This window comes from Cherax quadricarinatus, chromosome 9, assembly GCF_038502225.1.
Source record: "Cherax quadricarinatus isolate ZL_2023a chromosome 9, ASM3850222v1, whole genome shotgun sequence".
Taxonomy (NCBI): Eukaryota; Metazoa; Arthropoda; class Malacostraca; order Decapoda; family Parastacidae; genus Cherax; species Cherax quadricarinatus.
The window spans coordinates 49962864-49985064 of record NC_091300.1 but is presented as its reverse complement, the minus strand read 5'-3'; the positions used below and the strand labels follow the sequence as shown (position 1 = coordinate 49985064).

General features: G+C 47.5%; 1 protein-coding gene across 1 annotated transcript in view; it reads left to right on the top strand.

The window, feature by feature from the left end:
• Positions 1 to 22201, top strand: part of LOC128686061 (adenylate cyclase type 8-like) — a gene marked incomplete in the record, with an annotated part of 931274 nt that overhangs the window by 835110 nt on the left and 73963 nt on the right.

Sequence of the window (22201 nt, the reverse complement as noted above, 5' to 3'; positions counted from 1 at the left end):
AATAAATGATCTCAGATGAAGTGATGTTCTGGAGGAGGGTACAGTGAGAATGAAGTTGCTGTTTGCTGCCCGTCTTGTTGTGTAGAAGCTCACTTCTCGCTGTTCTCGGAGTGGAGCCAAGTGTGATACTTTCACGATATTGGCCTTGTAAATGACAGTGAGGCCTGTCACATCCCTCCGGGGTTGAAGACTCTGCTGAAATGTCAGATTTATCCAGGCTGGGTGCAGGCAAGAGAACAGTTGTCTTGCTCTGTTCTCAACTCTGTCCAGTAATCACAGATGAGAAGGTGGGCAGGCAACCCATGAAAGAGGAGCATGCTCAAGGAGTGAGCGTACCTGTGCCTCGTACACAATCTCGCAACCTCTACTGTCGAGCAGATGCGCGATACGTCGAACTGCTGTAAGCTTCCTGGCCGCCTCGTTTGCAAGATTTACAACGTGGTTCTTCATGGCCAATTTGGAGTAAAATTTCACTCCAAGGATATCAACTTCGTTCCCGGGTACCAACACTCTCCCATTCATATTTACTACTGCTCCGGCACTACCATCTTGGTGCTTAGAGATCAAAATCATTTGTGTTTTCTCAGGAGCAAATGTTACATCCCATTGGTTTCTTCAGGCTGATATAGCTCTTAGAGCAGCTCGCTTTTCCTCTTTTGGATAAGTAAATGTCAGAGTACAATTGTCTGCATATGCATGGGATTCTGGGATGAGATGAAGGTCATTGAAGTAGGCATTTTATTACAACGACCCAGTAGGATGTCTTGATGACTGTGTCCCATTGAGAAATACACTGAGAGATCTACCCTGAAGGTGATCACTGAAGAGACATACTGTAGAGAGTGCAATTCCCAGTGCTTGCAGTTTTACCAAGAGGCCCTGGTACCATACTCCGTCCAAAGCACCAGCAATGTCCAATGCTACCACACAGCTGACTTTGGAGACATCCAGTTACTGGTGCCACTTAGTGGATAGGCTTAACAGCAGATCAGCAGCAGAGTAACCTTTCCTGAAGCCAGATTGACGGTAACAAAGTAGTGAGTGATAATCAAAAAACTCTAACATTTGTCGTGAGATTATTGCCTCAAGGATCTTGTCAGTGATTGCTAGGAGTGACACTAGTATGTAGTTGCTGATTTCTGGTCTACTCTTCTTTTTGTAAACAGGGACAACATTTGTCTCTTTCCACAGAGAAGGCCATTTTCACTGTACTAGGCAGTGCTGAAAGATGCGAGTTAGAGGTGCTGCTAGCTGGTCTGCACATCTACTCAGCAATCTTGGGTTCAATTTGTTTGGGCCCACAGCCTTTTCTTGGTCTAGCGATTTAAGGAGACGATGCACCTCCTCCTCCTGCCTTACTCTCACCACTGACAACTTTGACACAGTTCTTACAACTAGCCAAGAAGGATTCCTTGCTGGATCAGGAACTAGCATTTTGGCAGCAATGTGTCCGGCAAAAAGGTCAGTTTTCTCCTGACTACTAGCAGAGGTGGTCCCATCCTGTCGATTTAGAGGTGGAATAAGTTCATCAGATAGATAACCTTGTTTGTCCTTGACCAGGGACCACCAGGTTTTGGAGCCTACTCTACCTGATGCTAGCTTTCGTTTTGTGTCCATCTCCCATTTAGAGATGCCCCACTTTTGAACTTCACCCATATAACTACAGGCTTACCTGTGCAAGTTCCTGCTATAGGTAGTGGGATGCCTCTTATACCTTCGCCAAGCCTTGTACTCTTAGCAGTAGTAGCATCTCTACAACGGAAGCCGAACCAAGGCTGATCTGTAGGCTTCGTCACATACTGCCGGTGAGGGATGTGTTCTTGTTGTAGATTAAAGATGTGTTCAGTGAAAGCATTCACTTGGTTGTCAACATCACCTTAGAGAAGAGCATTTCAATCAGAGGTGGCAAGCTCAGAGCAAAGAGCTGGCCAGTTTCCTCTTTCCCACAGCCAGGTTGTACGTGTAGATTCCTCACCTCGTTCTGCTGGGATCTTCAGTGTCGTAAAAACAGCCTTGTGGTCAGACGATCCAACATAAATGAGGGGTTGACAAGTGACTATAGCTTCTGGCAGATCACTCACTACTGGGTCGAGGGAGGAGCCAGAGAAGTGAGTAGGGAAATCAATAAAGTTTCTCATGTCGAACACTGCAAGAGGGTTATCAAAGTCCCTCTGTATAAGATGTTGGTGAGGGCACCAACGATTATAATATATTGACATTTGTGTTGAAGCAGACTGGAGTCCACATTTTTCCATTAGAAAGTTAATGGAGTCTGCATGTTGCCACAGTGGTCTGTACATCGTAAATGCGAGTACAGAGGTGCTAGTGTTTATGCATACCTTGAAGAACATCATTTCTAGATGAATAGGGATGGCAACATCAATGTGCTGGGCATGTACACTTTTAGAGAAGCACACAGCAACATACAGCAGCACACAGCAGTAGGTAAAATGAAAGGGGGTAAGGCAGCCGGGATTGATGGGATAAAGATAGAAATGTTAAAAGCAGGTGGGGATATAGTTTTGGAGTGGTTGGTGCAATTATTTAATAAATGTATGGAGGAAGGTAAGGTACCTAGGGATTGGCAGAGAGCATGCATAGTTTCTTTGTATAAAGGCAAAGGGGACAAAAGAGAGTGCAAAAAAAAGTGTATGGTAGAGTTATTATTGAAAGAATTAAGAGTAAGACGGAGAATAGGACAGCAGATGAACAAGGAGGCTTTAGGAAAGGTAGGAGGTGTGTGGACCAGGTGTTTACAGTGAAACACATAAGTGAACAGTATTTACATAAGGCTAAAGAGGTCTTTGTGGCATTTATGGATTTGGAAAAGGCGTATGACAGGGTGGATAGGGGGGCAATGTGGCAGATGTTGTAGGTGTATGGTGTAGGAGGTAGGTTACTGAAAGCGGTGAAGAGTTTTTACGAGGATAGTGAGGCTCAAGTTAGAGTACGTAGGAAAGAGGGAAATTATTTCCCAGTAAAAGTAGGCCTTAGACAAGGATGTGTGATGTCACCATGGTTGTTTAATATATTTATAGATGGGGTTGTAAGAGAAGTAAATGCGAGGGTCTTGTCAAGAGGCGTGAAGTTAAAAGATAAAGAATCACACATAAAGTGGGAGTTGTCACAGTTGCTCTTTGCTGATGACACCGTGCTCTTGGGAGATTCTGAAGAGGAGTTACAGAGATTGGTGGATGAATTTGGTAGGGTGTGCAAAAGAAGAAAATTAAAAGTGAAAACAGGAAAGAGTAAGGTTATGAGGATAACAAAAAGATTAGGTGAAGAAAGATTGGATATCAGATTGGAGGGAGAGAGTATGGAGGAGGTGAATGTATTCAGATATTTGGGAGTGGACGTGTCAGCGGATGGGTCTATGAAATATGAGTTGAATCATAGAATTGATGAGGGGAAAAGGGTGAGTGGTGCACTTAGGAGTCTTTTGAGACAAAGAACTTTGTCCTTGGAGGCAAAGAGGGGAATGTATGAATTCGTAGTTTGGAAGTTAGGAGGAGGTGTGGGATTACCAAAACTGTTGTCCAGAGGGCTGAGGAAGGGTTGTTGAGGTGGTTCGGACATGTAGAGAGAATGGAGCGAAACAGAGTGACTTCAAGAGTGTATCAGTCTGTAGTGGAAGGAAGGCGGGGTTGGAGGGAGGGGGTAAAGGAGGTTTTGTGAGCGAGGGGCTTGGACTTCCAGCAGGCATGCGTGAGCGTGTTTGATAGGAGTGAATGGAGACAAATGGTTTTTAATACTTGACGTGCTGTTGTAGTGTGAGCAAAGTAACATTTATGAAGGGGTTCAGGGAAACCGGCAGGCTGGACTTGAGTCCTGGAGATGGGAAGTACAGTGCCTGCACTCTGAAGGAGGGGTGTTAATGTTGCAGTTTAAAAACTATAGTGTAAAGCACCCTTTTGGTGGGAATCGGCCAGTTTGATAATAAAAAAAAATAATATAATACAGCAACACCTCTTCCATGCCCTGGCTTGTCTCTTCTCATCCATGAGGTGTAGCCAGCAATTCCTGCAAAATTTTCCGGAGTCCTGTCGTCCACAAATGTTTCAACAACATCGATCATGTCGAGATGTCGAGTGTTCACGAAACTGTGCATGAGCTTTCCAACATTTGTAACGAAATCTCTAACGTTGGCCGACAGGATACTGATAGGCTGACTCCTCATGACTGTTCAGCTTGAGTTGGTGGGTGTGACAGGTAAGACATCGGGGTAGTTGCTAGGATGTAGGTCTGTGGTCTTGTATAAGGCTCAAAAACACCTACCGGGCTGAGATAGGAGTGACTGGGTGGGTGACGTGTGTGTTCACCAGTTCAGAGATCCTGCTGGTTTGTTCCGAGAACAGATTTCTAAACAGGTGATCCTGTCTCTCAGGTTCCTTTTTCTTCCGACACTGGTCCTCATAATGTTCCCTCTTGTGGCAGCAATTGCACATGGTATCTCGAAGGCAGTTGTTAGTTGTGTTCCCCCTACTGTGACAGCGAGAGCACTGCCTAGGTGCCTGGGAGAGCTGAGTCCTATTTGTTGCACCTCCCATTTGTTGTTCCTCTGCTGATTCAGCACCTCATTTATCTGTGGGTTCTGCCGCTGGTAAGCCTGATAACTGTGTATCTGGTGAGTGTTTTCCCGGGACTGTGTTGGTGGAAGGTGAGACGACTTTAGATGTCATCCTCTTCCATGTTCTCTATCACGCCCCAGTACAGTTCTGTCAGACCTGTCCCTGCTGTTGGTACTTTGGCGCAGCATTTGTTCAGGTGCAATGTTGGTCACCTGATTATTAGCTGCTCCAATTTCTGGTGGAGAAAATCCTTACTCAGTATTGGTAGATGGAGAACTGCTGCCAGACGTTGGAGTAGTGTTGGCAGGTGTACTGACAGGTGATGTATCAGTGATGGTGTATGTCCTGTCTGGTGTACTAGCAGGTGTCGAAGCAGTGATGTCAGGTGTAGGAGAGCTAACAGATCTACTGCTTGCTTTGTTACTGGGAAGAGGATCTGTTTCCTCTGTGGTGGTCAGAGGAATTATGTTAGAATTTCCAAGTGTACTACTATTTTGATCTCTGCCTATCTGTGGAGCCTTAACGATGACAGAATTCCATCAGTTATTTACTTCCGAGCTGACCTTAGTATGGGACTTCCAGTCCTTGTCAATAATGTCACCATCAGCTGATGAAGGCTTGCACTGACCTTCTGCTATTACTACTACTACAACAACTACTGCCCTGCACCTCTCCTTCCGACAGTATTTAAGTCTCCGCACTGTCGTTTGAGCTTCAAATAGTTCCTGACTATGGAACTGAACTTCTCCAGGCCGAGGGACTGACAACCTCAAATTCTACGACTTTAAGGGTGATGGACTGATTACATCGTCTTCACATCTCTACTGTTCCTGCCTACTTTCTGTATTCGACTGAAGAAGCCTACTGTGTAGGCGAAACGTTTCGGAATAAAGTTGTCTAACTGTTGCATATGTGTCTTACCTAACAACTTCTGCAATAGCTTGAAAGGAATCTAATGATCTGATTAGCTCATGAAGTGCTTCCCTGTGATAGATTATCTTGGCTGCAACTTTACAACACAAGGGCAGTCTTGTATATTGGAGATGAGCCCCTGAGGTGCCCCTGAGGCTCGTTTCTTTCAATCTCCTGAGCTGTTCTACCTGGCTACAACAAAATTCTTCTTCTTCGTCTTCTTCTTCATCTGGAATGCAATCTGTGTGGCAGTAACTGGAACAAGTAGGCTCCTAACATTTAAGAAGTAGCCACTGGGACAATAGCCAGGAGAGATAGAAGTGAGGTGAAGAGTGGTTGTATCGTGGGGGTGTATAATGCGGGTGGGTGTGTGAGGGGGTGAGGACAGGCTATGGGCCGGCTAACTGGGAGAACCTTCATTCTTGCTAACTCTCTCTCTCCCGCTCTCTTTTTACACATAGATTACAAGGTTACGATAAGATTCCTAACTTTATTTACAAGCTAGGAGCTATTACCTACATCAGCTCGTTTGAAGTTGGAGCCTTCTGTGGGCCAGTGATTTGATTTAGTCAACTGACTTTATCTCGATGATGTCATTATGCTGTACTTACATGTTCCAGATTCTAGTCATCCTAGGAATAAATGATCTCAGATGAAGTGAAGCTCTGGAGAAGGGTACAAAGTGTAGTTGCTATTTCCTGCTTGTCTATTTCTATTGACGCTCACTTCTCGGTGTCCTCGGAGTGATGACAAGTGTGGTTCTTTAACAATAATCCTTGTACTGATTACAGTAAGGCCACCCACATCCTTCCGGTGTTGAAGGCTCTGCTGAAATGATAGATCTGTCCAGGCTGGGTCCAGGCGACAGATGAGTTATCTTGCTCTATTCTCTATTCTGTCAAGAAGTCGCAGATAAGATGGGACGGCAGGCAGTCCAAGAAAGTGGAGCATACTCAAGGTGTGATCATACTTGTGCCTGGTACAGAATCTTGCAACCTCTACTATTGAGCAGATGCGAGATACGTCGAAGTGCTGTAAGCTTCCAGGCCGAATTATTTGCAAGATTTACAATGTGGTTCTTCATGGTCAATGTGGAGTCAAATTTCACTCCAAGGATATCAACTTCGTCCCCAGGTACCAACACTCTCCCAGTCATTCTTATCATTGCTCAGGCATTACTATCTTGGTGCCTAGAGACCATCTGATATCATTTGTGGTTTCCCAAGAACAAATATTACTTGTCAACGGTTTCCCCAGGCTGATTAATGTAGCTTAGAGCAGCATGTATTTCCTGTCTTGGATAAATAAATGTCAGAGCACAGTTGTCTGTGTTTGCATGGTATTCTGGGATGAGGTGAAGAAGGTCATTGACGTAGACATTCCATAAAATGCCCCATGCACGCTTCCCTGTGGAACACTTGCCCAAGTAGAATGTCTTGCTGTCTCTGTCCCATTGAAACTACACTTAGGTATACACTGAAATCATTTTCATTGTTATGAATCATACAAATAGGAAACAGGATGAAGTTGTATCCATCTGTGGGCCAGCATTTTCATTTGATCAACTAACTTTATCTCGTTGACTTCATACGAAAGTGTTCCAGACTCTAGTCATCCTGGGAATGAATGATCTCAGATGAAATGATGTTCTGGAGGAGGGTACAATCAGAGTGAAGTTGCTACTTTCTACCCGTCTTGTGGTACAGAAGCTTGCTTCTCACTGTAGTCGAAATGGAGCCAAGTGTGGTACTTTGACAATGTTAGCCTTAAAACATAACAGTAAGGCCACCCACATCCCTCCTATGTTGAAGGCTCTGCTGAAATGACAGATCTAACCAGGATGGGTCCAGGCGAGAAATGAGACGTCTTGCACTGTTCTCTACTCTGTCAAGCAGTCGCAGATGGGAGTGGGGCAGGCAAACCAAGAAAGTGGAGCATACTCAAGGTGTGAGCGTACTTGTGCCTCATACAGAATCTTGAAACCCCTACTGTCAAGCAGATGCGAAATATGGCGAAGGGCTGTAAGCTTCCTGGCTGCCTTGTTTGCAAGATTTACAACTTCAGTTTGGAATCCAGTTTCATCCCCAGGTACCAACACTCTCCCATTCATACTTATTACTGCTCCGAAATTACCATAATGGTACCTAGGGATCATCATCATTTGTGTTTTCTCAGGTGCAAATGTTACTTGCTATCAGTTTCCCCAAGCTGATATAGCTATTAGCTGGTGATTGATGTAGCTTAGAGCAGCTGGCATTTCTTCTCTTGGATAAATAAATGTCAGAGTAGAGTCGTCTGCATATGCATGGGATTCTGGGATGAGATGAAGAAGGTATTACAACCCAGGAGTCCTAAAGGCCTGTTATCCTGGGTGTAAAGGGAGCAAAATAAACACAGCAGAAAAACTTTTCAATTATATTATCCTTCACCAATTTAGAACAGAAGTATGTACACTATATACACAATGTACAACAATAGGTATTAGTGCACTCCACGGTAAGCAAGGCAGAATAGGAGCCACTAGAGAGCAGACCGTGCTTCTACAAGCTCAAGAATGGGAATGACAAGGGCAGACAGGTGTGTGGTACCCACAACACCTCTGCGATTGCCAAAACCATCTTCTCATTTGCTGGACCCTGGGTACTGAGTGAACGATGGGGCCCCATCATCAACCCTTAGCACCTGGTTCGCTGGTTGGGAGAGATAGCTTTTCAATGAGGGTGTGTACATGCGCCGAAATAAGGTTACATACACTTTGCATGCCACAGAAGGTCATTGAAGTAGACATTCCATAACAATGGTCCCAGAAAACTTCCTTGTGGAACACTTGCCCCAATAGGATATCTTGCTGATTCTGTTCCATTGAGAACCACCCTTAGAGATATACCATGAAGGTAATCACTGAAGAGATATAGTGTAGAGCCTGCAGTTCCCAGTGCTTGCAGTTTTGCTAAGAGGTCCTGGTGCTACACTCGGTCGATAGCACCAGCAATGTCCAATGCTTCCACACAGCTGACTTTGGATTTATCCAGTGACTGGTGCCATTTAGTGGAGAGGTTTAACAACAGATCAGCAGCAGAGTAACTTTTCCTGAAGCCATATTGACGGTTACAAAGTAGTGAGTGGCAGCCAAAAAATTCATTGGTCTTGAGATTATTGTCTCAAAGATCTTGCCAGTGATTGACAGGAGTGACACTGGTCTGTGGTTGTTGATTTATGCTCTGCTCTTCTGTTTGTGAACAGGGACTACATTTGCCTCTTTCCACAGAGAAGGTCATTTACACTGTCCTAGGCAGTGCTGAAAGATGCGAGTTAGAGGTGCTGCTAGCTGTTCTGCACATCTTCTCAGCAATCTTGGGCTCAACTTGTCTGGGCCTACAGCATTTTCTTGGTCAAGCAATTAATGAAGGAAATGCACCTCCTCTTGGCTTATTGTCACCATTGACAGTTTTGACACAGTTCTTGCTGGATCAGAAACAAAGTGTTCGTCAAAGAAGTCCGCTTTCTCTTGACTACTAGTAAGGTGAGAGTGGTAAGGCATCGAGGAAGCTGCTGGGATGTAGGTCTGTGGTCTTGTATGAGGCACAATACCACCTGCTGGGCTGAGACAGAAGTAGCTGAGTGGGTGACGTGTGAGTGTGTTCACGAGTTCCAAGATCCTGCTGGTTTGTTCCGATGCCCTTTCTTGTGGCAGTAATTGTACCTAGTATCTCGCAGGCAGTTGTTAGTGGTGTGCCTCTTCCACTGACAGCGAGAGCACTACCTACGTGCTTGGGAGGGTGGACTCCTATTTGCTGTGCCCCCTATGTTTCGCCCTCCCACGTATTCACCATCCCACCTCTTAACCCTCCCACCTGTTTACCCTCCCACCTCTTCATCCTCCCACCTTTTCACCCTCCCACCTCTTAACTCTCCCTCCTCTTCACCCTCTCACCTCTTCACCCTCCCACCTCTTCACCCTTCCACTTCTTAACTCTCCCTCCTCTTCACCCTCTCACCTCTTCATCCTCCCACCTCTTCACCCTCCCACCTCTACACCCGCCCACCTCTTAACCCTCCCACCTCTTTACCCTCTCTTCACCCTCCCACCTCTTCACCCTCTCATCCTCCCACCTCTTCACCCTACCACCTCTTCATCCTCCCACCTCTTCACCCTCCCACCACTTCACCCTCCCATCTCTTCACCCTCCCACCTCTTAACTCTCCCTCCTCTTCACCCTCTCACCTCTTCATCCTCCCACCTCTTCACCCTCCCACCTCTACACCCGCCCACCTCTTAACCCTCCCACCTCTTTACCCTCCCACCACTTCACCCTCCCACCTCTTCACCCTCCCACCTCTTAACTCTCCCTCCTCTTCACCCTCTCACCTCTTCATCCTCCCACCTCTTCACCCTCCCACCTCTACACCCGCCCACCTCTTAACCCTCCCACCTCTTTACCCTCCCACCTCTTCACCCTCCCACCTCTTCACCCTACCACCTCTTCATCCTCCCACCTCTTCACCCTCCCACCACTTCACCCTCCCATCTCTTCACCCTCCCACCTCTTAACTCTCCCTCCTCTTCACCCTCTCACCTCTTCATCCTCCCACCTCTTCACCCTCCCACTTCTACACCAGCCCACCTCTTAAATCTCCCACCTCTTTACCCTCCCACCTCTTCACCCTCCCACCTCTTCACCCTACCACCTCTTCTCCCTCCCACCTCTTCACCATCCCACCTCTTTACCCTCCCACCTCTTTATCTTCCCACCTCTTCACCCTCCCACCTCTTCACCCTCCCACCTCTTCATCCTCCCACCTCTTCACCCTCCCACCTCTTCACCCTCCCACTTCTTAACTCTCCCTCCTCTTCACCCTCTCACCTCTTCATCCTCCCACCTCTTCACCCTCCCACCTCTACACCCGCCCACCTCTTAACCCTCCCACCTCTTTACCTTCCCACCTTTTCACCCTCCCACCTCTTCACCCTACCACCTCTTCATCCTCCCACCTCTTCACCCTCCCACCTCTTTACCCTCCCACCTATTCACCCTCCCACCTCTTAACCCTCCCACCTCTTCACCCTCCCACCTCTTCTCCCTCCCACCTCTTAACCCTCCCACCTCTTCACACTTTCACCTCTTCACCCTCTCACCTCTTCTCCCTCCCACCTCTTAACCCTCCCACCTCTTCACCCTCCCACCTCTTTACCCTCCCACCTCTTTACCCTCCCACCTCTTCACCCTCCCACCTCTTCAACCTCCCACCTCTTCACCCTCCCACCTCTTCACCATCCCACCTCTTTACCCTCCCACCTCTTCACTCTTCCACCTCTTTATCCTCCCACATCTTCACCATCCCACCTCTTTACCCTCCCACCTCTTTATCTTCCCACCTCTTCACCCTCCCACCTCTTCACCCTCCCACCTCTTCACCCTCCCACCTCTTCACCCTCCCACCTCTTCACCCTCCCACTTCTTAACCCACCCACCACATCACCAACCCACCTCTTCACCTTCCAGCCTCTTCACCCTCCCACCTCTTTATCTTCCCACCTCTTCACCCTCCCACCTCTTCACTCTTCCACCTCTTTATCCTCCCACCTCTTCACCATCCCACCTCTTTACCCTCCCACCTCTTTATCTTCCCACCTCTTCACCCTCCCACCTCTTCACCCTCCCACCTCTTCACCCTCCCACCTCTTCACCCTCCCACTTCTTAACCCTCCCACCTCTTCACCATCCCACCTCTTAACCTTCCAGCCTCTTCACCCTCCCACCTCTTTATCTTCCCACATCTTCACCCTCCCACTTCTTAACCCTTCCACCTCTTCACCCTCCCACCTCTTCACCCTTCCACTTCTTAACCCTCCCACTTCTTAACCCTCCCACCTCTTTACCCTCCCACCTCTTCACCCTCCCACCTCTTAACTCTCCCACCTCTTCACGCTTCTACCTCTTCACCCTCCCACCTCTTCACCCTCCCACCTTTTCACCCTCCCACCTCTTCACCCTCCCACCTCTTCACCCTCCCACCTCTACACCCTCCCACCTCTTCACCCTCCCACCTCTACACCCTCCCACCTCCTCACCCTCCCACCTTTTCACCCTCCCACCTCTTCACCCTCCCACCTCTTCACCCTCCCACCTCTTCATTCTCCCAGCTCTTCACCCTCCCACCTCTTAACCCTCCCACCTCTTCACCCTCCCACTTCTTAACTCTCCCTCCTCTTCACCCTCTCACCTCTTCATCCTCCCACCTCTTCACCCTCCCACCTCTACACCCGCCCACCTCTTAACCCTCCCACCTCTTTACTCTCCCACCTCTTCACCCTCCCACCTCTTCACCCTCCCACCTCTTCATCCTCCCACCTTTTCACCCTCCCACCTCTTAACTCTCCCTCCTCTTCACCCTCTCACCTCTTCACCCTGCCACCTCTTCACCCTGCCACCTCTTCACCCTCCCACTTCTTAACTCTCCCTCCTCTTCACCCTCTCACCTCTTCATCCTCCCACCTCTTCAGCCTCTTACATCCGCCCACCTCTTAACTACTTCTTAACCCTCCCACCTCTTCATCCTCCCACCTCTTCATCCTACCACCTCTTCATCTCCCACCTCTTCACCCTCCCACCTCCCCTCCCACCTATTCACCCTTCTTACCCTCCCACCTCTTCACCTCTCCCCTCACCACCTCTTCACCTCTACCACTTTCACCTCTTCACCCTCTCACACCTCTTAACACCTCTTCACCCTCCCACCTCCTTACACCTCTCCCTCCCACTTCTTCACCTCTTCCCCTCCCACCTCTACACCCTCCCACCTCCACCACCCACCTCTTTACCCTCCCACCTCTCTTCCCACCTCTTCACCCTCCCACCTCTTCACCCTCACCTCCCACCTCTTCACCCTCCCACCTCTTCATCCTCTCTACTTCTCACCTCTTCATCCTCCCACCTCCACCCTCCCACCTCTACACCCGCCCACCTCTTAATCCTCCCACCCTCTTTTCACCCTCCCACCTCTACCCTCCCACCTCTTCATCCTCCCACCTCTTCACCCTCCCACCTCTTCACCCTCCCACTTCTTAACTCTCCCTCCTCTTCACCCTCTCACCTCTTCATCCTCCCACCTCTTCACCCTCCCACCTCTACACCCGCCCACCTCTTAACCCTCCCACCTCTTTACCCTCCCACATTTTCACCCTCCCACCTCTTCACCCTACCCACCACCTCTTCATCCTCCCACCTCTTCACCCTCCCACCTCTTTACCCTCCCACCTATTCACCCTCCCACCTCTTCACCCTCCTACCTCTTTACCCTCCCACCTCTTCACCCTCCCACCTCTTCACCCTCCCACCTCTTCACCATCCCACCTCTTTACCCTCCCACCTCTTTATCTTCCCACCTCTTCACCCTCCCACCTCTTCACCCTCCCACCTCTTCACCCTCCCACCTCTTCACCCTCCCACTTCTTAACCCTCCCACCTCTTCACCATCCCACCTCTTAACCTTCCCACCTCTTCACCCTCCCACTTCTTCACCCTCCCACCTCTTTATCCTCCCACCTCTTCACCATCCCACCTCTTAACCCTCCAACCTCTTCACCCTCCCACCTCTTTATCTTCCCACCTCTTCACCTTTCCACTTCTTAACCCTTCCACCTCTTCACCCTCCCACCTCTTCACCCTCCCACTTCTTAACCCTCCCACTTCTTAACCCTCCCACCTCTTTACCCTCCCACCTCTTCACCCTCCCACCTCTTAACTCTCCCACCTCTTCACCCTTCCACCTCTTCACCCTCCCACCTCTTAACCCTCCCACCTCTTCACCCCCTCACCTCTTCATCCTCCCACCACTTCACCCTCCCACCTCTACACCCTCCCACCTCTACACCCTCCCACCTCGTCACCCTCCCACCTCTTCACCCTCCCACCTCTACACCCTCCCGCCTATTCACCCTCCCACCTCTTCATCCTCCCAGCTCTTCATCCTCCTACCTATTCACCCTCCCACCTCTACACCCTCCCACCTCTTCACCCTCCCACCTCTACACCCTCCCACCTCTTCACCCTCCCACCTATTCACCCTCCCACCTCTACACCCTCCCGCCTCTTCACCCTCCCACCTCTTCATCCTCCCAGCTCTTCATCCTCCTACCTATTCACCCTCCCACCTCTACACCCTCCCCCCTCTTCACCCTCCCACCTCTACACCCTCCCACCTCTTCATCCTCCCACCTATTCACCCTCCCACCTCTACACCCTCCCACCTCTTAACCCTCCCACCTCTTCACCCTCCCACCTATTCACCCTCCCACCTCTACACCCTCCCGCCTCTTCACCCTCCCACCTCTTCATTCTCCCAGCTCTTCATCCTCCTACTTCTTAACCCTCCCACCTCTTCACCCTACCACCTCTACACCCTCCCACCTCTTCATCCTCCTACTTCTTCACCCTCCCACCTCTTCACCCTCCCACCTCTTCACCCTCCCACCTCTTCACCCTCCCACCTCTTCACCCTCCCACCTCCTCACCCTCCCACCACTTCACTCTCCCACCTCTTAACTCTCCCACCTCCACAAATTACATTCTCACTCATGTTGCCTCTGGTTTAACTCTCACATTCAAATCTGTTATTCCTTCACAAATAAACACAATCTGAAAACTCATCCAGATCTAAATTACATTTTTCTGTAAACGTTAAATTAAACAATTGTCATATATTGTTATAACGTTACAATGTTGCTGTTAACATGTATATAACAGATAATCTACGTATTTATTTAAAAATTACATTTATTTGAATTAATCCATACACAATTATTTTTTATATTTCTCCTCATTTTCAGTATTTATTTTCGCAGAACAATACTACAACTAGTGGTTTACTAATTTTAGCACTGATGTACACAACGGGAGGTGTTTCTCTCAGCGTGTATACCCAGAGAGTTTACTTTAATCCCTACTTAAGGGATTAGAGTATTCTTCTCAGGTGGTGAAAAAGGCTACGTGAAGCCTCAGCGTCCCTAGAGTAGTTGAAAAATCTTTAAATCTCATTAACAACCCAAACAAATTATAAGATATTACTTCTTTTCAGTATATAATACCAAGATTTTAGTACAAATTCTTTTCATGTGATTTTTTAATTCTCTTTCACATGTGTAATTCATAGTCGTCAATAAAACCTATTTTTTTAAACCCTCATATTTGTTTGTTTCACTATTATAATATTTTATTATTCACTGGCTAATTCTTCAATAAATATTTATATATCAACAGAGTTTTAATCAATATTTGTAATATTCTTATAGTATATCCAGGTTAATCTGTCCTAACTATACATAGCCTTAGTAAATAAAACAGAGTTAGAAATAGAATGCAGATATAGTTTACAATACACGTATATTCACTTTCTATGTTTGGCTAACATTGTTAATGATGATTGGGTAGCGGTGGTGATGGTGTTGTTGGTGGTAGTGATGATGTTGGTGGTAGTGGTGATGATGTTGTTGGTGGTAGTGATGATGATGTTGTTGGTGGTAGTGGTGATGATGTTGGTGGTAGTGGTGATGATGTTGTTGGTGGTAGTGGTGATGATGGTGTTGGTGGTAGTGGTGATGATGTTGTTGGTGGTAGTGGTGATGATGGTGTTGGTGGTAGTGGTGATGATGTTGGTGGTAGTGGTGATGATGTTGTTGGTGGTAGTGGTGATGATGTTGTTGTTGGTGGTAGTGATGATGTTGGTGGTAGTGGGGATGATGTTGTTGGTGGTAGTGGTGATGATGGTGTTGGTGGTAGTGGTGATGATGTTGGTGGTAGTGGTGATGATGTTGTTGGTGGTAGTGGTGATGATGGTGTTGTTGGTGGTAGTGGTGATGATATTGCTGGTAGTGGTGATGATGTTGTTGGTGGTAGTGGTGATGATGGTGTTGTTGGTGGTAGTGGTGATGATGGTGTTGTTGGTGGTAGTGGTGATGATGTTGTTGGTGGTAGTGGTGATGATGTTGTTGGTGGTAGTGGTGATGATGTTGTTGGTGGTAGTGGTGATGATGTTGTTGGTGGTAGTGGTGATGATGTTGTTGGTGGTAGTGGTGATGATGGTGTTGTTGGTGGTAGTGGTGATGATGTTGTTGGTGGTAGTGGTGATGATGTTGTTGGTGGTAGTGATGATGATGTTGTTGGTGGTAGTGGTGATGATGTTGTTGGTGGTAGTGGTGATGATGTTGTTGGTGGTAGTGGTGATGATGATGTTGTTGGTGGTAGTGGTGATGATGGTGTTGGTGGTAGTGGTGATGATGGTGTTGTTGGTGGTAGTGGTGATGATGTTGTTGGTGGTAGTGGTGATGATGGTGTTGTTGGTGGTAGTGGTGATGATGTTGTTGGTGGTAGTGGTGATGATGGTGTTGTTGGTGGTAGTGGTGATGATGTTGTTGGTGGTAGTGGTGATGATGGTGTTGTTGGTGGTAGTGGTGATGATGGTGTTGTTGGTGGTAGTGGTGATGACGGTGTTGTTGGTGGTAGTGGTGATGATGTTGTTGGTGGTGGTGGTGATGTGTTGGTGGTAGTGGTGATGATGTTGTGTTAGGTGGTAGTGGTGGTGATGTTGGTGGTAGTGGTGATGATGTTGGTGGTAGTGGTGATGATGTTGTTGGTGGTAGTGGTGATGATGGTGTTGTTGGTGGTAGTGGTGATGATGTTGGTGGTAGTGGTGATGATGTTGTTGGTGGTAGTGGTGATGATGGTGTTGGTGGTAGTGGTGATGATGTTGTTGGTGGTAGTGGTGATGATGGTGTTGTTGGTGGTAGTGGTGATGATGATGTTGTTGGTGGTAGTGGTGATGTGTGGTGTAGTGGTGATGATGGTGTTGTGGTAGTGTGATGATGTTGTTGGTGGTAGTGGTGATGATGTTGTTGGTGGTAGTGGTGATGATGTTGTTGGTGGTAGTGGTGATGTGATGAGTGTGATGTGGTGGTGGTAGTGGTGATGATGGTTGTGGTAGTGTGATGATGGTGTTGGTGGTAGTGGTGATGATGTTGGTGTTGTTGAGGTGATGTTGTTGTTGGTGGAAGTGGTGATGATGGTGTTGTTGGTGGTAGTGGTGATGATGATGTTGTTGGTGGTAGTGGTGATGATGATGTTGGTGGTAGTGGTGATGATGTTGGTTAGTGGTGATGATGTTGTTGGTGGTAGTGGTGATGATGGTGTTGTTGGTGGTGTTGTAGTGGTGATGATGATGTTGATGTTGGTGGTAGTGGTGATGATGTTGTTGGTGGTAGTGGTGATGATGGTGTTGGTGGTAGTGTTGTTGGTGGATAGTGGTGATGATGTTGGTGGTGGTGTTGGTGGTAGTGGTGATGATGGTGTTGTTGGTGGTAGTGGTGATGATGTTGTTGGTGGTAGTGGTGATGATGGTGTTGTTGGTGTTAGTGGTGATGATGGTGTTGTTGGTGGTAGTGGTGATGATGTTGTTGGTGGTAGTGGTGATGATGTTGTTGGTGGTGGTAGTGGTGATGATGATGTTGGTGGTAGTGGTGATGATGTTGTTGGTGGTAGTGGTGATGATGTTGTTGTTGGTGGTAGTGGTGATGATGGTGTTGGTGGTAGTGGTGATGATGATGTTGGTGGTAGTGGTGATGATGTTGTTGGTGGTAGTGGTGATGATGTTGTTGGTGGTAGTGGTGATGATGTTGTTGGTGGTAGTGGTGATGATGTTGTTGGTGTTAGTGGTGATGTGTTGTTGTTGGTTGTGGTGTTGTTGTTGTTGGTGGTAGTGGTGTTGTTGTTGTTGGTGGTAGTGGTGATGATGTTGTTGGTGGTAGTGGTGATGATGGTGTTGTTGGTGGTAGTGGTGATGATGTTGTTGGTGGTAGTGGTGATGATGTTGTTGGTGGTAGTGGTGATGATGTTGTTGGTGGTAGTGGTGATGATGTTGTTGGTGGTAGTGGTGATGATGTTGTTGGTGGTAGTGGTGATGATGATGTTGTTGGTGGTAGTGGTGATGATGTTGTTGGTGGTAGTGGTGATGATGTTGTTGGTGGTAGTGGTGATGATGTTGTTGGTGGTAGTGGTGATGATGTTGTTGGTGGTAGTGGTGATTATGATGTTGTTGGTGGTAGTGGTGATGATGGTGTTGGTGGTAGTGGTGATGATGGTGTTGTTGGTGGTAGTGGTGATGATGTTGTTGGTGGTAGTGGTGATGATGTTGTTGGTTGGTTGGTGGTAGTGGTGATGATGTTGTTGTTGGTGGTAGTGGTGATGATGGTGTTGTTGGTGGTAGTGGTGATGATGGTGTTGTTGGTGGTAGTGGTGATGATGGTGTTGTTGGTGGTAGTGGTGATGATGGTGTTGTTGGTGGTAGTGGTGATGATGGTGTTGTTGGTGGTATTGGTGATGATGGTATTGTTGGTGGTATTGGTGATGATGGAGTTGTTGGTGGTAGTGGTGGTGATGGTGTGTTGTTGGTGGTAGTGGTGATGATGGTGTTGTTGGTGGTAGTGGTGATGATGGTATTGTTGGTGGTATTGGTGATGATGGAGTTGTTGGTGGTAGTGGTGGTGATGGTGTGTTGTTGGTGGTAGTGGTGATGATGGTGTTGTTGGTGGTGGTGGTGATGATGCTGTTGTTGGTGTTAGTGGTGAGGTCGGTGATGTTGGTGGTAGTGGTGATGATGTTGTTGGTGGTAGTGGTGATGATGGTGTTGTTGGTGGTAGTGGTGATGATGGGGTTGTTGGTGGTAGTGGTGATGATGGTGTTGTTGGTGGTAGTGGTAGTGATGGTGATGGTGATGATGGTGTTGCTGGAAGTAGTGGTGGTGATGGTGTTTGTTGATGGTAGTGGTGATGATGGTGTTGGTGGTAGTGGTGATGATGGTGTTGTTGGTGGTAGTGGTGATGGTGTTGGTGGTAGTGGTGATGATGGTGTTGTTGGTGGTAGTGGGGATGATGGTGTTGTTGGTGGTAGTGGGGATGATGGTGTTGTTGGTGGTAGTGGTGATGACGGTGTTGTTGGTGGTAGTGGTGATGATGGTGTTTGTTGCGGCCCCCTGCCAAACTAGCGGTTAAATAGTTAACCTGCCGGCCGGCAGTACTACTGGGTACATCATCAAACCCAATCTGGGGGACTGCTGATCCGGCCTTAGAGCAGTAAGTACCTGGGTGCCTCACTGTGCGGATCTAAGCAGTAGGTACCTGACCACCTAATCGTACACGTCTACTGGCTTTAGAAACATTATGTACCTGAGCGCCTCACGGTACGCACCGCAGCAGTAAGTTCCTGAGTGCCTCACGGTGCACATCTAAGCAGTAGGTACCTGACCACCTAAGGGTACAGTCTACTGGCTTTAGTAACAGTATGTACCTGAGCGCCTCAGGATACGCACCTAAGCAGTAGGTACCTGCACACCTAAGGGTACACGTCTACTGGCTTCAGCAACATTAAGTACCTGAACTCCTCAGGGTACACATCTACGCAGTAGGTACCTGACCACCTAATCGTACCTATCTACTGGCGTTAGAAGAACCGCTCACCGCAGCTCACTGAGTCTGTTGGCCTCAGTTACTTGACGGCCGCATTCAGTGAGCTTGCAGCATGGTGTTCGGCTAGCGGTGTGTCAACCGGCTTTGGAGAGGATTTACTGGACTACTGGTGATGTCTGTGGACTCACCGCCTACGCTGATCAACTGTGGGCTGGAATCATCAGATGCTGTTTAGTGGGACATTACATGAAGAAAAGGTTGGAGTGTTACACTGAACTGGGCCAGGACCGTAGTGTGACACTTAGGAACGTATGATGGAGTGGAACACTGAGATATGCACAGGACCGTAGTGGAACACTGAGATGAAAAGGGTGTCGTGGGACACTGAAGATGGCCTGGTTGTAGTGTACACTGAATAGTGTCATGTGACTGGCCTCGACCGGATAAGTGTCGTGAGAAACAGTTGACTGTAATATATTTTAAATGTTACTTAATTTATTATTTTAGCATAGATATATATATATATATATATATATATATATATATATATATATATATATATATATATATATAGTGACACAGTAGTGTCAAGAAAGTTGTACCCTGTGTAGGGTTACGAATTATTTATTATTTTAGTTAGATGCTAATTATAATTTATTATAGTAACATGTACATATCATATATCATAGTTCAAATACCTCTAGACCAAAGATAGTTGATTTAAATATATTAAAGATTAATTTATTTTAATGTGTGTATTTATGTATCCCGAACTCTTTATTACAAAAGGAGTAAATCTTTAACATCTTCTTTAAAAATTACTTTTTTTGTAATAGTGTTGTTGGTGGTAGTGGTGATGATGGTGTTTTTGGTGGTAGTGGTGATGATGGTGTTTTTGGTGGTAATGGTGATGATGGTGTTGTTGGTGGTAGTGGTGATAATGGTGTTGTTGGTGGCACTGGTGATGACGGTATTGTTGGTGGTAGTGGTGATGACGGTGTTGTTGGTGGTAGTGGTGATGACGGTGTTGTTGGTGGTATTGGTGATGATGGTGTTGTTGGTGGTAGTGGTGATGATGGTGTTGTTGGTGGTAGTGGTGATGATGGTGTTGTTGGTGGTAGTGGTGATAATGGTGTTGTTGGTGGCACTGGTGATGACGGTATTGTTGGTGGTAGTGGTGATGACGGTGTTGTTGGTGGTAGTGGTGATGACGGTGTTGTTGGTGGTACTTGTGATGACGGTATTGTTGGTGGTAGTGGTGATGATGGTGTTGTTGGTGGTATTGGTGATGATGGTGTTGTTGGTGGTAGTGGTGGTGATGGTGTGTTGTTGGTGGTAGTGGTGATGATGCTGTTGTTGGTGGTAGTGGTGATGTCGGTGATGTTGGTGGTAGTGGTGATGATGTTGGTGGTAGTGGTGGTGATGGTGTGTTGTTGGTGGTAGTGGTGATGATGGTGTTGTTGGTGGTAGTGGGGATGATGGTGTTGTTGGTGGTAGTGGTGATGACGGTGTTGTTGGTGGTAGTGGTGATGATGGTGCTGTTGGTGGTAGTGGTGATGATGGTGTTGTTGGTTGTAGTGGTGATAATGGTGTTGTTGGTGGCACTGGTGATGACGGTATTGTTGGTGGTAGTGGACTTGTTGGTGGTAGTGGTGGTGATGATGGTGTTGGTGGTAGTGGTGATGATGGTGTTGTTGGTGGTAGTGGGGATGATGGTGTTGTTGGTGGTAGTGGTGATGACGGTGTTGTTGGTGGTAGTGGTGATGATGGTGTTGTTGGTGGTAGTGGTGATGATGGTGTTGTTGGTTGTAGTGGTGATAATGGTGTTGTTGCTGGCACTGGTGATGACGGTATTGGTGGTGGTAGTGGTGATGACGGTGTTGTTGGTGGTAGTGGTGATGACGGTGTTGTTGGTGGTACTGGTGATGACGGTATTGTTGGTGGTAGTGGTGATGATGGTGTTGTTGGTGGTATTGGTGATGATGGAGTTGTTGGTGGTAGTGGTGGTGATGGTGTGTTGTTGGTGGTAGTTGTGATGATGGTGTTGTTGGTGGTAGTGGTGATGATGGTGTTGTTGGTGGTAGTGGTGATGTCGGTGATGTTGGTGGTAGTGGTGATGTTGTTGGTGGTAGTGGTGATGATGGTGTTGTTGGTGGTAGTGGTGATAATGGTGTAGTGGTAGTGGTGATGATGGTGTTGTTGGTGGTAGTGATGGTGATGGTGTTGTTGGTGGTAGTGGTGATAATGGTGTTGTTGGTGGTAGTGGGGATGATTGTGTTGTTGGTGGTAGTGGTGATGTCGGTGTTGTTGGTGGTAGTGGTGATAATGGTGTAGTGGTAGTGGTGATGATGGTGTTGTTGGTGGTAGTGGTGATGACGGTGTTGTTGGAGGTAGTGGTGATGATGGTGTTGTTGGTGGTAGTAGTGATGATTGTGTTGTTGGTGGTAGTGGTGATGATGGTGTTGTTGGTGGTAGTGGTGATGATTGTGTTGTTGGTGGTAGTGGTGATGATGGTGTTGTAGGTGGTAGTGATGATGATGGTGTTGTTGGTGGTAGTGGTGATGATTGTGTTGTTGGTGGTAGTGGTGATGATGGTGTTGTTGGTTGTAGTGGTGATGACGGTGTTGTTGGTGGTAGTGGTGATGATGGTGTTGTTGGTAGTAGTGGTGATGATGGTGTTGTTGGTTGTAGTGGTGATGACGGTGTTGTTGGTGGTAGTGGTGATGATGGTGTTGTTGGTGGTAGTGGTGATGATGGTGTTGTTGGTAGTTGTGGTGATGATGGTGTTGTTGGTTGTAGTGGTGATGACGGTGTTGCTGGTGGTAGTGGTGATGATGGTGTGGTTGGTGGTAGTAGTGATGATGGTGTTGTTGGTGGTAGTGGTGATGATGGTGCTGTTGGTGGTAATGGTGATGATTGTGTTGTTGGTGGTAGTGGTGATGATGGTGTTGTAGGTGGTAGTGGTGATGATGGTGTTGTTGGTGGTAGTGGTGATGATAGTGTTGGTAGTGGTGATGATGGTGTTGTAGGTGGTAGTGGTGATGATGGTGTTGTTGGTGGTAGTGGTGATGATGGTGTTGTTGGTAGCAGTGGTGGTGATGGTGCTGTTGGTGGTATTGGTGATGATGGTGTTGTTGGTGGTAGTGGTGGTGATGGTGTTGGTGGTAGTGGTGATGATGGTGTTGTTGGTGGTAGTGGTGATGATGCTGTTGTTGGCGGTAGTGGTAGTGATGGTGATGGTGGTAGTGGAGATGGTGTTGTTAAA